Here is a 13029-nt window from a genome sequence, read left to right on the forward strand (position 1 = left end):
AAGGTTAAGTCCAGTCAAAAGGTTGTGGTGCACAGCTTTCCAGGTCATGTGGCCAGCATGACTTCTGGCGCAACAGAACACTGACGGAAACCAGAGCACACAGAAACGCTGTTTACCTTCCTACCACAGCGGTACCTATTTATCTACTTGCACTGACATGCTTTCGAACTGCTAGGTTGGCAGGAGCTGGGACAAAGCAACCGTTGCGGGGATTTGAACCGCTGAAGTTCTGATCAGCAAGCCCAAGAGGCTCTGTGGTTTAGACCACAGCTCATGGTTCTGAGAGGTGGGGCAGCCTCCGAGTCTTATGGCTGGCTCAAAGTTACCCAATGAGCTTCACGGCTAAGCAAATTGAAGCCTAGTTCTTCCAGGTTCTAGTCCAACACTAACCACTACCCCATAAAATGCAGGAAAGGTACAATTTCAAACACACCCTCCCAATTTCTATTGCCAAAAGGCTTGCACGGAAGCTGGAAGTCTTCAGCAGTCTTACTGGATGCTATTTCAAAGAGTCTTTTGTTCATCTAGTCCAGTATTGCCACTCAGCCTCTGGAGAACCACTGCCAGTCAAAGGCAGTGATCTCCACCCTGCCCCACACCTGCTGCCTGATCCTGCTAGCTAGAGATGCCAGGGACTGAACATGGGGATGGGGCCTTCTATGTGCAAGTGTTCCCTGCTGCTAGGCTATGTAGAGTTCCTCTGGAGTGGGGAAGTGGGATAAAACAGATATGGAACTGCACGATTTTCGGGAATCCCTTCCAAAAAAAAATAATATTCAGTAAATGGAAGTCTGAATTGCCATATGCACTCAAGAGGTTAATGTTGCAGAGCTAAAACAAGGATTCAGGATAATCTTAGGGCTGATCCGCACTGCCCCGCTGCATTTCCCCCAGGGAAATCTGCAGTTTAGTGCTGAATTGGAACAAAATGGCAATTGGGTGTTCCATGGATTGCCATTTGTTCTGAATCAGAGCTAGACCACTGGTTTTTTCCAGGGGAAAGTGACAGGGCAAAGGCCAAATTGCTTGAACATGTCCCTTCGTCTTGGCTGTAAGTGAGGGTAGGTGGTCATCAGCCCAACTAGTGCCTTCTAGGCAGGAAGGAAACAAAGGTTAATGAGGAAATTATGGGTATTGCCTTCTATGCATTGAGCAGCTCATGATACAGGGGCATATACTGTGACCTGGTCATTGCCTCAAGGGACACTAAATTGTTGTAGGGAGAATCTTGTCTGGGAAAAATAATTGCAGGGGTGGAGCAGGAGAAAACCAGGAAGCTACTGAGCTTGCTGATGAAGCAATTCCTGTGCTGCAGAAGCTGGGGGGGGGGGGAGACTATGCCTGACAACCATCAAACCCCACATTGACCTCCCCGTTGGCAAAGGTTTGGCCATCCCACTGATACTTGCCAAAGTGCACTTTATAATGAAAAAAAGTATTAAAAATATCTATAGTTTGTTATTTCTTGCAGTGTTTGTTTAACCATATGTTTTTAGACTAAATATTTATAGCTTAATCCTGCAGTGAGATAATTGGTGATCTTACATTCTCCCCCTCTCATTAAAAAACCTGATTACCTTTATAAGTACAATAAATCTTTCATCAAAATTAAGTGTTCATAGGGGTGTTTGTACATTCTTGCAGGGATATAGTGGTACCTTGGGTTAAGAACTTAATTCGTTCTGGAGGGCCATTCTTAACCTGAAACTGTTCTTAACCTGAAGCACCACTTTAGCTAATGGGGCCTCCCGCTGCTGCTGCGCCGCCGGAGCACAATTTCTGTTCTCATCCTGAAGCAAAGTTCTTAACCTGAGGTACTATTTCTGGATTAGTGGAGTCTGTAACCAGAAATGTCTGTAACCTGAAGTGTCTGTAACCCGAGGTACCACTGTACCTGAAATAATGATTCTGCAACAGGCAGAACTGCAACTTGCAGTTAAGATGTATGAAATTTTGACACTGCTGAAGACTTAAGGTCCAAAATTCATGTGGCAGTAAATCGATGGACTTGTGTGTTGCCATACCAAAAGCTGTTCTAGAGAGCCAACTCCTAGGGGTTTATGTCACTTTGCTCCCTAGTAAAATATTTGAGGGGGCTGGGACCCCTAAAGTAAATGGCATTGCCATTCAAATAGTGTGTGTGTGTGTGTGTGTGTGTGTGTGTGTGAGAGAGAGAGAGAGAGAGAGAGAGAGGGGGAGAGAGAGAGAGAGCGTGCGTGTGCACCACATTATGCAGGGTGGGGCTTACCTGGGCGCCCCAATATTTTATTCAAGTTGGCACCCCTGTTCTAGAGCATCACCTTTCAAGAAAATTTGACTACCCCTTTCCAATTATATGCAATTTCTAACCATGGGGCAATTAACACCTTAGTAATTAAGGTCACATCCATACCATACATTTAAAGCACACTGAATCATGGGAACTGTAGTTTGCCCTTACAGAGCCGCAGTTCCTAGCATTCTTAATAAACTGCAATTCCCCATATTTTGGGGAAGGGAAGCCATGTACTTAGAAAGATGTGAATGTGATCTATGTACAACTATTTAGAGTTTACGTCCTTACAAAGAAAGAGCAGCATGAGTGAGGCATCTTAAATTTGACACTAACAGCATTTAATACCAGGGAATCACAATTAGAGAAAGCATTTCTAACTTGCTGTTGCTCACAACGGGCGGGATTCAATAACAAAACAGCCACCGCCATTTCAGAAATGCAGTGATACAAATAAATGTATCTAGAGCAGAAAATATACAAACCAGCACAGGATATGACTCATGATGGGCACTCGGAAACTACCATACTTACCAAATTCCTGGTTAATTATCCTTTACTTTCTACCAAGCTCAATTTCCTAAAACAAATTCAGACTAGTACTTAAGGTTACTGTCTGGGACCCTACATAAAGCACAGGATTTTCTCTCTCTAGCATTGCCACTGCATGAAGCAAACTCTTTTGTGGCATAACAAAAATGGTATCTTTTTTTCAGCGTTCAGATTGGTCAACTAAAAATGGAATTGAATGGCGCTGCATCTTGCAAAAATCTGGTTTGAGAATGGTTTACAAAACTTGGATAGCAGCATGCCAGAAGACCTGAAAATTATGTTAAAAGCCCGAACTCCAAAGCCTAAATGTGTAAACAAAACACACACACACCATAGGTCATTGCTGTTGCTATGTTAGATTTAAGTTAGCTTTTAACATGGATTTCCATTTTAATGCTTAGTCTAATTTGTAAAAATAAAAATAAAAATAGACAAGCACAGTACTGAATGGACAGGCCCAGAATATCTATTCTTGGGGAACTTGCCTTCAGAAATTGTGCTCGAAGGCCTTTTCAAGTTGATTAATGGAGCATAGTGTTTAGAATTGCTCATTATGTATACAAGCACCTCCAGCAGTAATTGCATTGTATTTGCACTAGGAATACCTCCAGGTGTTCTTGGACTCGGACTCCCATCAGCACCAGCCAGCACAGCCAATCATCAGGGATTGTGTCTTATCCCTTTCTCATCCAGGAACCTCTGGAAATCCTGTAAAAGAAAAACTGGCTTGTCATCTGTGAAAAGACAATCATAGAATAGATTCCGTCAGGCCTTGCGGGACCTTGCTCCCCCTGGCGACTCATTGACTGAGCTTGTTGAGGGCTGGAATACCCAGCTCCTGGCAGCCATCGATGAGATCGCACCTAAGCGCCCTCTGCGACCCCGCAGAAACCGGGCCCCCTGGTTTACTGAGGAGCTTCGGAAAATGAAGCAGGACCTCAGACGGCTAGAGCGAGTATGGCGGGGTGCCCGTGACGGAGCCTCAAGAACATCTTATAGGGTTTTTATGAAAACCTATGAGATGGCAGTGAAGGCCGCTAAGAAGTCTTACTTCTCGGCCTCCATTGCATCCGCTAGCTCTCGCCCGGCGCAATTATTTAGTATAATTCGGTCTTTAACGTCCCTTGAAGGACAGCCAAATTTAAATAACAATCTGACACACAGCTGTGAGGCATTTGCGAGCTTTTTTGTGGAGAAGGTCCTGTTGCTCCGCCATGACCTCCCTGCCAATTTGGATACAATAAAGGAACTGGAGGCCCCTCGACTGTCCTCGGGTCCAGTATTGGACCACTTTGACCGGATATCTCCAGCCGATGTGGACAGATTCCTCCAAGCTGGAAAGCCCACCACCTGTCCTCTTGACCCGTGCCCGTCATGGCTGATTAGAGCGTGTCCAGACGAGGTGCGGGCCCCCCTGGGGGATATCATCAATTTGTCCCTTGACACCGGGATATTCCCAGGGGAACTGAAGGAGGCGGTGGTGCGTCCGCTCTTAAAGAAAACATCATTAGATCCCTTAGATCTATCCAATTACCGCCCGGTCTCGAATCTTCCATTCCTGGGTAAGGTGATTGAGAGAGCGGTTGCTGAACAGCTTGGTAGGTTCCTGGATGAAACATCTGCTTTGGATCCATTCCAGTCCGGCTTCCGTGCTGGCCATGGGACCGAGACGGCTCTGGTCGCCCTAACAGATGATCTCCGCAGACAGCTGGATCGAGGCGGGTCGGGGCTGCTGATTCTTCTAGATCTGTCAGCAGCCTTTGACATGGTCGATCACGAACTCCTGGACCACCGCCTTGCCGACGTGGGGATCCAGGGCACAGTCCTTCAATGGCTGCGCTCGTTTCTCTCTGATCGGGGACAGAGGGTGGTGCTTGGGGGGGAATTGTCATCGCGTCACTCCTTGGTGTGTGGAGTGCCTCAGGGTGCGATTCTCTCCCCGATGCTTTTTAACATCTTTATGCGCCCCCTCGCCCAGCTTGTCCGGAGTTTTGGGCTGGGTTGCCATCAGTATGCTGATGACACCCAACTCTATCTGTTGATGGATGGCCATCCTAACTCGGCCCCAGACACACTGACCAGATGTCTGGAAGCTGTGGCTGGATGGTTACGTGGGAGCCGGTTGAAGTTAAATCCTTCGAAGACAGAGGTCCTCTGGCTGGGGCGGGACGATATGGGATCGAGGGGGCAACTCCCATCTCTTGCGAGGGTGCAATTAGTGCCAGCACCGTCCGTTAAGAGTTTGGGTGTAATCTTCGATACCTCCCTCTCTATGGAGGCGCAGATTACAGCTATAACAAAGGCGGCATTTTTCCATCTCCGCCAAGCTAAGCAGTTGGCCCCTTATCTCTCTCGCCCTCACCTAGCCACTGTGATCCATGCGACGGTCACCTCCAGACTGGATTATTGTAACTCGCTCTACGTGGGGCTGCCCTTGAGACTGACCCAGAAACTCCAGCGGGTGCAGAATGCCGCGGCGAGACTCCTTATGGGGTCTTCGCTGCGAGATCATATTCATCCGGTACTATACCAGCTGCACTGGCTCCCGGTGGAGTACAGGATCAGGTTTAAGGTGCTGGTTTTAACCTTTAAAGCCCTATACGGCCTAGGACCCTCGTACCTACGGGACCGCCTCTCCTGGTATGCCCCACAGAGAAACCTACGGTCTGCAAATAATAACACCCTCAAGGTCCCAGGCCTCAGAGAGGTTAGGCTGGCCTCAACTAGAGCCAGGGCCTTCTTGGCTGCGGCTCCAACCTGGTGGAACGCTCTGTCACAAGAGACCAGGGCCCTGCGGGACGTGACATCTTTCCGCAGGGCCTGCAAGACAGAGTTGTTCCGCCTGGCCTTTGGTCAGGGCGCAGCCTGACTCCCTCCTCTGGCAACCTGCACAGAATTTTGTTTAATCGGTTGCCATCAATTTGATTTTAACTAACTTTTATAATGAAAATTTTTAGAATGTGTTATTATTTGATTGTTTATTTGATTGTTGTTAGCCGCCCTGAGCCCGGCTTGGCTGGGGAGGGCGGGATATAAATAAAATTTTTTATTATTATTATTATTATTATTATTATTATTATTATTATTATTATTATGGAAGCTGTAGTCTTAATCACTGGTAGACCAGAAGTTCCCTATCCCTGATGTATTATTTATTTGATTGATTGATATACTGCCCTCCGTTATAGATCCCAAGAAGGTTCACAGAATAAAAGGCAGGATAAAAAACAAGTAAATAAGTAAGGCAAAACAGCAAAACAATAACAGGCACATCTAAAAGGCTGTAGAATATTAATCAGCCCAAGACCTGGTTGTTATACACCTTTGGTGTGGTTTGATTTCCCTGTAGCCATCAGTGTCTATGCATTTACATCAGTTGCTCTCTTACTTTCTGCTGGAAATAATTGTTTTTTAGTATTTCCCACAAGCAACGACTGAGGCCCTGAACAAGAAGGTGTTGGTGAACTGTTCATATAGAAAGAACTCACATAACACACCACAGAAATTGCAGCATTTCCGAGCTCATTTGGCCTGTACAAAGTATCTCCATGTTCATAACATTCCTTTAGCTTCTGTGGGAGAAAGACAGCCAGATTGTAACTTTGCTGCTGATTTTCTAAATATCTGACCATTAGATCCGGTGATGACAAGAGCCAAACTTTGGTACAATTAGAAGACAGTTGCTGGAAATAGGGATGGCTTTTATGGTAGCCTGTGAAAGCTGACACCTCTGTCCTTATGGGGGTAGTAGTGATTTGTGGGTATTGTATCTCTAACGTACTGCTGTGAAGAAATGAACGCTTCCACACATCCCCTCCTGCCCTCTTCCTCTGCTCCTTTATTCTGTGGCTTCCAGTATTGTCCCCAAGTGTGTTTTATTACACAGTAAAAGCACTGTAACATGCGCTCCCATTTCCACTTGGGTTAATAAAAACTTACAGATTCCATCTCCTTACCCCCACCTTGGGCTGCTAAACAGAGAATGAAATGAAAGTAATGAATGCCAGGAATTCTCTCTTTCCCCTTCCCGATTCAGATGACATTAACGAGGGCAATGTGCAGTTTGCTCCCCTGCAGAGAATTCCACGCATGCTTCCAGGTCCATTAAGAAAACTCAGGAACTCTCTTAAAGCTTTTTTTTTTTTTTTTTTTTTTTGGAGGACATGCTGATTAACAAGGGCAAAGTCCCAACAAACCTCGAGATTTTAATGCGGAATTTGGAAGAGGAGACAACAACTTGCCAACCTTTTGCAAACTGGCAGCTGTCAATTGCTGATGGAAGGAACATAAATCACAGGAGTTCTGTTCCCTCGCTCCACAGACTTTCCTCTAGCCTGTGCATTTTGGCACACTTGCACCTCAGTGACCTTGGTGGGGCTGGCAGGCATTTGATAATAGATCTGCAAGGTGACAGAAGATAAGCAGCAGTAGCAGGATAAGGCAGGGGAGCAGGTGGCTCAATCCTAGCATCTCTTCTGCATTTCTTTGTGCAAACAGTCCATTTTAAATGGCCCTAAAGGAAGTTGAGGACATAACACATGTTTCTAAGCACATGACATCCTCTGTGACTGGGGCTATATGCACAGTTGGCATGTGGGGTTTGGTAACACACACAGGCACAAGAGGCCACACAGAGATCACAAAGCCAACAGAGCTTTAAGAGTGCAAACTGTGCCTTCTATTGGTAACTCTGAGAAACAAACCACTGGAAATTGAGGTTTGCGTAGTTAAAGTGCTCTGTTCGCTCTAGCTTTTGCAGTTAGGAAAGTGATGGGGAAAGGCATTTGAAAAGTGTGGAGTGAATGATTAACATCCTGCAAGCAAATCAGGATGAACGCAATATGAAAATAGGATAAATGCAAGATGAATGCTCGTTGTTGTATAACCTCCTCACAAATAAACCACAATGAAGAAGAGGAGGAGGAGGAGTTGGAGTTATTTGGATTTTATACCCCGCTTTATCACTACCCGAAGGAGTCTCAAAGCGGCTAACATTCTCCTTTCCCTTCCTCCCCCACAACAAACACTCTGTGAGGTGAGTGGGGCTGAGAGACTTCGGAGAAGTGTGACTAGCCCAAGGTCACCCAGCAGCTGCATGTGGAGGAGCGGAGATGCGAACCCGGTTCACCAGGTTACAAGTCCACCACTCTTAACCACTACACCACGCTGGCTCACTGATTTGCTCACTGATATAATATAACCACTTTGGAAACTTTGGGCAAGCAAATCAGGATGAATCCACAACATGTAGGTCATAAGAACATAAGAAGGCCCTGTTGGATCAGGCCAATGGTCCATCAAATCCAGCATCCTGTTCTCATAGTGGCCAGCTAGATGCCTGTGGGAACCTGGCAAGCAGGACCTGAGCACGAGAGCCCTTTCACATCCTGCAGTTTCCAGCGACTGCTATTCAGAAGCCTTGCAGCCTTGTAGCATGGAGTCAGAGCATAGCTATCATGGCTAGTCACCTTCATCTCCATAAATGTGTCCATTTCTCTTTTAAAGCCATCCAATATGATGGCCATCATGGCCTCCTATGGGAAGGAGTTCCATAGACTAACTATGCACTGCATGCAGAAGGACTTTATTATACTTTATTCAGCCATATTGGATGCCCACTTCCTTGGGGGCCATCTGGATGAGCCCTACAACTTCCACCCCTGCAATTATCCTGGCTGGTGCTAATGAAGTCCAGCAACATCTGGAGGCAAGTCACAGTTTCTCCACCAGGCCCTGAGTTAAGGCCCTTGTTACTGTCCTATACTCCTCATTATCGAAATGAACATCTTCCCCACTGATGAAGAATTAAAAAGTTAAGACTCTTGGAATCTTGGCTCTAGTTTCTTCCTCACTGGTAAAAGGGGGAAAATAAACAAAATTGCAGAGAGAGGCCTGCAAAGTAGAACCAGGTGCAACTTTTTCAATAGGAAAGGGAGAGAAAGGAGCTCTTTTGGAGTCTGTATCTATTCCAGACCCCATCCTGCCTCCCAAATCCTGAGCTTCTGTTTTGAAAAGGGAACTGATTGAGCACACGGCTTTAGCAGGTGTTGTTTCTGCTGGGAGAGCTTGTCTGGCTGCTGGCCTGCCGCTTTCATCTCACAGAGGAATGTTAATAGGATGGAGCCCTGGCCTCAGCAAAGTGTCAACCTTCAATACAGGGAATGTGCTTGCAGGCCCCATTGCATGCTGCAGGATTAGGGGGCATCCTCTCAGATAATAAATATTTTCTGCCTGATCTTCTCCATGTGGCTTTGAACTCTCAACATCATCCAGACACCCGCCCCTACCCTCCACCCCTTGCTTTATTCCCAAGACAACCGTTTCACTTATGCTGCAGAGGAATCTCTGGATGCACAAATTGGTCAAAGCTTCAAGCAGGTCATGAGCTCCTTAACTTCCCAAGATACATGCTACCATTGCACCAATGGGAAAGCACTGCACTGTACAAAATATTTTACTGTGGAAATATTGCACAGTTCCTGGATGGTGCCAGCAATTCAATACTGTATATGGTTTTGTTTTGTTTTTAAAGTCTTTATTTGTAACATTTTTACTCTCATCAAAGATAGAGAATACTGTATGAAATGGAACAAAATTTGGGACTCTGTACCATTCTGGTTAGTGTCATCACAAATAAGGGAAATAACTCATTCAAAGTAATCCATAGATGGTATTTGCCTCCCCATGCTCTGTAGGGGACTATCAAGGACTAATACTCCACTACGCTGGAGTGTGTGCAAGGATTTGAGCACATAGTTATTTTAAAAGAAAGGAAGGAAGGAAGGAAGGAAGGAAGGAAGGAAGGAAGGAAGGAAGGAAAGAAAGAAAGAAAGAAAGAAAGAAAGAAAGAAAGAAAGAAAGAAAGAAAGAAAGAAAGAAAGAAAGAAAGAAAGATGGAGAAATGGTGAGTTCATACCATCCAATTTCTCATGTAGATGCAAAACTGTTCATGAATATACCGTATTTTTCGCTCTATAACACACACTCGACCATAACACGCACGTAGTTTTTAGAGGAGGAAAATCTGTAGGCATGCCACCCGTAGGCATTCCCTCCATAACACGCACAGACATTTCCCCTTACTTTTTAGGAGGAAAAAAGTGAGTGTTGTGGTGCAAAAAATACGGTATTATCGAAGGAATTGAACCGTATGATTCCCCAGTATACACATATAGATCAGATAGAGTATATTTGGAAAAGATAAGTTACCAGCTCCATCAGAAGGACATTAAATGCCATATACCATGGTGAGGGTGGAGACCACCCAAATCAATCATCATGTTCGATGCTTAAAAGGCATTTGGCGATGTAGGAATCTCAGAACGTAATCAACAGATAATGTATATAGTTTTAATTCTATCAATGTTTCATTTTTTAATTATTGTTCTCTCTCTGTTTTTAATAGTTCTTATTTTTATCTGTGAGCTGCCTTGAGTCCCACCAGGGAGAAAGGCAGGGTATTGTTGCTGTTGCTATTGTTATCAGGCTTCAGTCCGTGTAGGTGATCAGTTCAGATCTGCAAATAGATGTGGTCACAATGCCACATGGTTTTGTGTCTGCATTGTTTGTTTGGAAAAGGGATAGTAAGGAGGCAGGCTAATTCACCATCAACATAGATGGTGACTGATTGGTGCCAGCTAATATCATTTTAATTGTGCCCCTTGTTCCCCCCACCCCACCCCTGTGCTGTTTCTTTCTCTTTAGGTGAACAGGATTGGTGTTTTGGCCCAGCATCTGTTGTCATGGGAACAGATCCTCCTTCCCTCCTGCAGGAGCTCATTTGCAACCCTCTGCATGCCCCCAAGCACAATGGAAGAGAGCTGGTGTGGCAAAGAAAGTGCAGCTTTGTTTCTCTTTGGGGAGGGAAATGAACATTTCTGGTAATAATTCTGCAGACTAGTTAACTGAAGGGGAAATGTATTTGTGTGGATTTCAGGGAGGAGTTCATTTGTGGGGAGTGATCTGGTGGGGATTTTCTTGGAGGAGGATCAATGTGGAAAATGAGTATGTAAAGAGGGGAAATTAAACAGAGGAAATGTTTTTAGTACAGGTGAGCCACCAGAGTGGTAATTCAGTGTTTGGTTGTTGCAGTAGAACATAAGGAGACCTTGGCTGGGGTCAAACTAAGTCAGAAAAACTTAAGAGTTGGAAGGGGAGATGTTGAGCTGAGCTTAAACTGCTGCTGTGTATTGAAAAAGAGAGGAGAGAGGGGGACAGTGTTAAGTTTGAGAGTGAAGAGGACAAGACCTGAACAGGGGGCTTCTAATTCTTCAACCCTATAATACTGAACTGTATTTTTTCAGTCTAGCTGGGATCTAGTTTGGCCCCAGCACTGCAAACTTTAAAGAAGCATTAAATAGTGGGGAGGGTGTTTAAACATATCCTAAATAAGACTTTCCTTGTTATGGAGTTGTTCTTAAGATGAACAGCTTTTCTACATCTGCCAAATTTTATACTGTTGTTTTATTTGTTTTGACTGTCCAATTCTTTTAAACAATGAATAGTACTGCTATTGCAAGATTTTCTTGCATTGTGTTTTTACACTGAGTAAGCTACCTTGAGCAGGTTATGTCCAAAATGGTGGCCTTTTATGTAAATAATAATAAAATTCCTTTCAAATTTAATACCGAACTACCCAAAAAATGCTTCCAGCGTCCCTCCATATGATTGGCACCCCGCTGGGATAAAGGGTTCCACCTCTTCCTTTTTCTGTTTAAAAGATCTGCTATCTTCCAGTGTTTCATAGATGAAAATACAGTAGAGAAATTCCTGATGCTATTTGCTTATCAGATGCCTCAGACAAGTGTTGCCAACTTTTTCAGGCCCATGGGCACGTTTAGATTTTTTTAGTGACTTCTGTAGGAAAACACCTCTAGTCACGTCCAGTAGAATTAATCTGAGCCTTGAAAAGCACATAGATTATCACTCTTCCAACTTCCTCAACTCTTTGTACTTTTCAAGGTAGAAAAGGAACTCCTGACCTCAGGAATTAGGACCTTCACCAGCGCATGACCAAAGAGACTGTGAGGTGAGGGGGTGCTCAGTAGTTTCCTGGGTGCTAGGAGAAGACCTCAAGGGTAAAATTTCACACAAGGATGTCAAGTTGATGACCCCTGATGTAGGATATCTGACAACTCAGAGCAGGGCCTTTTTCGTAATGGCACCTGACTTGTGAAATTCTGGCTTGGTATGCATTAGACAGGAAATACATTTTTTTGTATTTCCAGTACCTGCTGAATACTTTTTTACTTTGGCAAGCCATCCCTAAAGGGTGATCCTAGCTTTGTTACTTATCAACTTTTGGGTTTTAAAAATATATTCCATATCATTTATACTGTAAAGACTTTTTCATCACTTTAAAATTTATGAGTGTAAAACAATTGGAATAAATCTTGTAAGTAAGTAAGTAAGTAAGTAAGTAAGTAAGTAAGTAACATTTAAATGCCAAGAAAGTAATTGTTATTTTGCCTTTAATTATCAAAACTCCATAGGTAATGTTCCCCCAATAATGTAGGTGTAAAAATTATTTTGACCGCCGACAGCATTTGGCATCAAAAAAGTATCTCCTAAGCTTCTTGCCTCCAGTGAATATAAAGCTACCATATAGGTGACAGTGACCAGGAACCAACTAATTTTGAAATAACCTAATTGACTTCCTAGGAAAATCTGAAATGTAAGTGCAGTCTTGCTGCAGCGTCTGTCACCCCACCAGTCATTCAAATACCCAATCTGCCTTGAAATGCATTAACTGACCCTGGGCAAATCACCAGTATGAGAACAAAAACCATTATTTGAAATTCACACTTCTCTGAATTTTGCAGTGCATCCAAGTAACATGTACAAAAATGATTATATTACATAAAAATGTGCCTAATGCATGTATTAGTAAAAATGTGTTAAAATGCATATATTAGCAAAAAAAAAAGTGTTAAAATGCATGTATTGGTAAAAATGGCATACACAGCTGCATTGCGTGATGGAAAAACCGATTTGCAAAAATATATACTTTGGGGGGGGGAAAGGCATTCAAAAACGTGTGTATGAGGCGAAAGCCACACTAAAATGCTGGTGGATTTTCAATGAGGAATTTATTTATTTTTTAAAAAGAAATAAATCTCAGATTGATGTGGAAAGGTTGAGAACCAAATGTAAGTTTGGAAAAATGAGAAACTGTGAGAAACCGTAATTGAGAGATTTCCCCACCA

This window comes from Podarcis bocagei (assembly GCF_964188305.1).
Source record: "Podarcis bocagei genome assembly, chromosome: 5".
NCBI classification, from domain to species: Eukaryota; Metazoa; Chordata; class Lepidosauria; order Squamata; family Lacertidae; genus Podarcis; species Podarcis bocagei.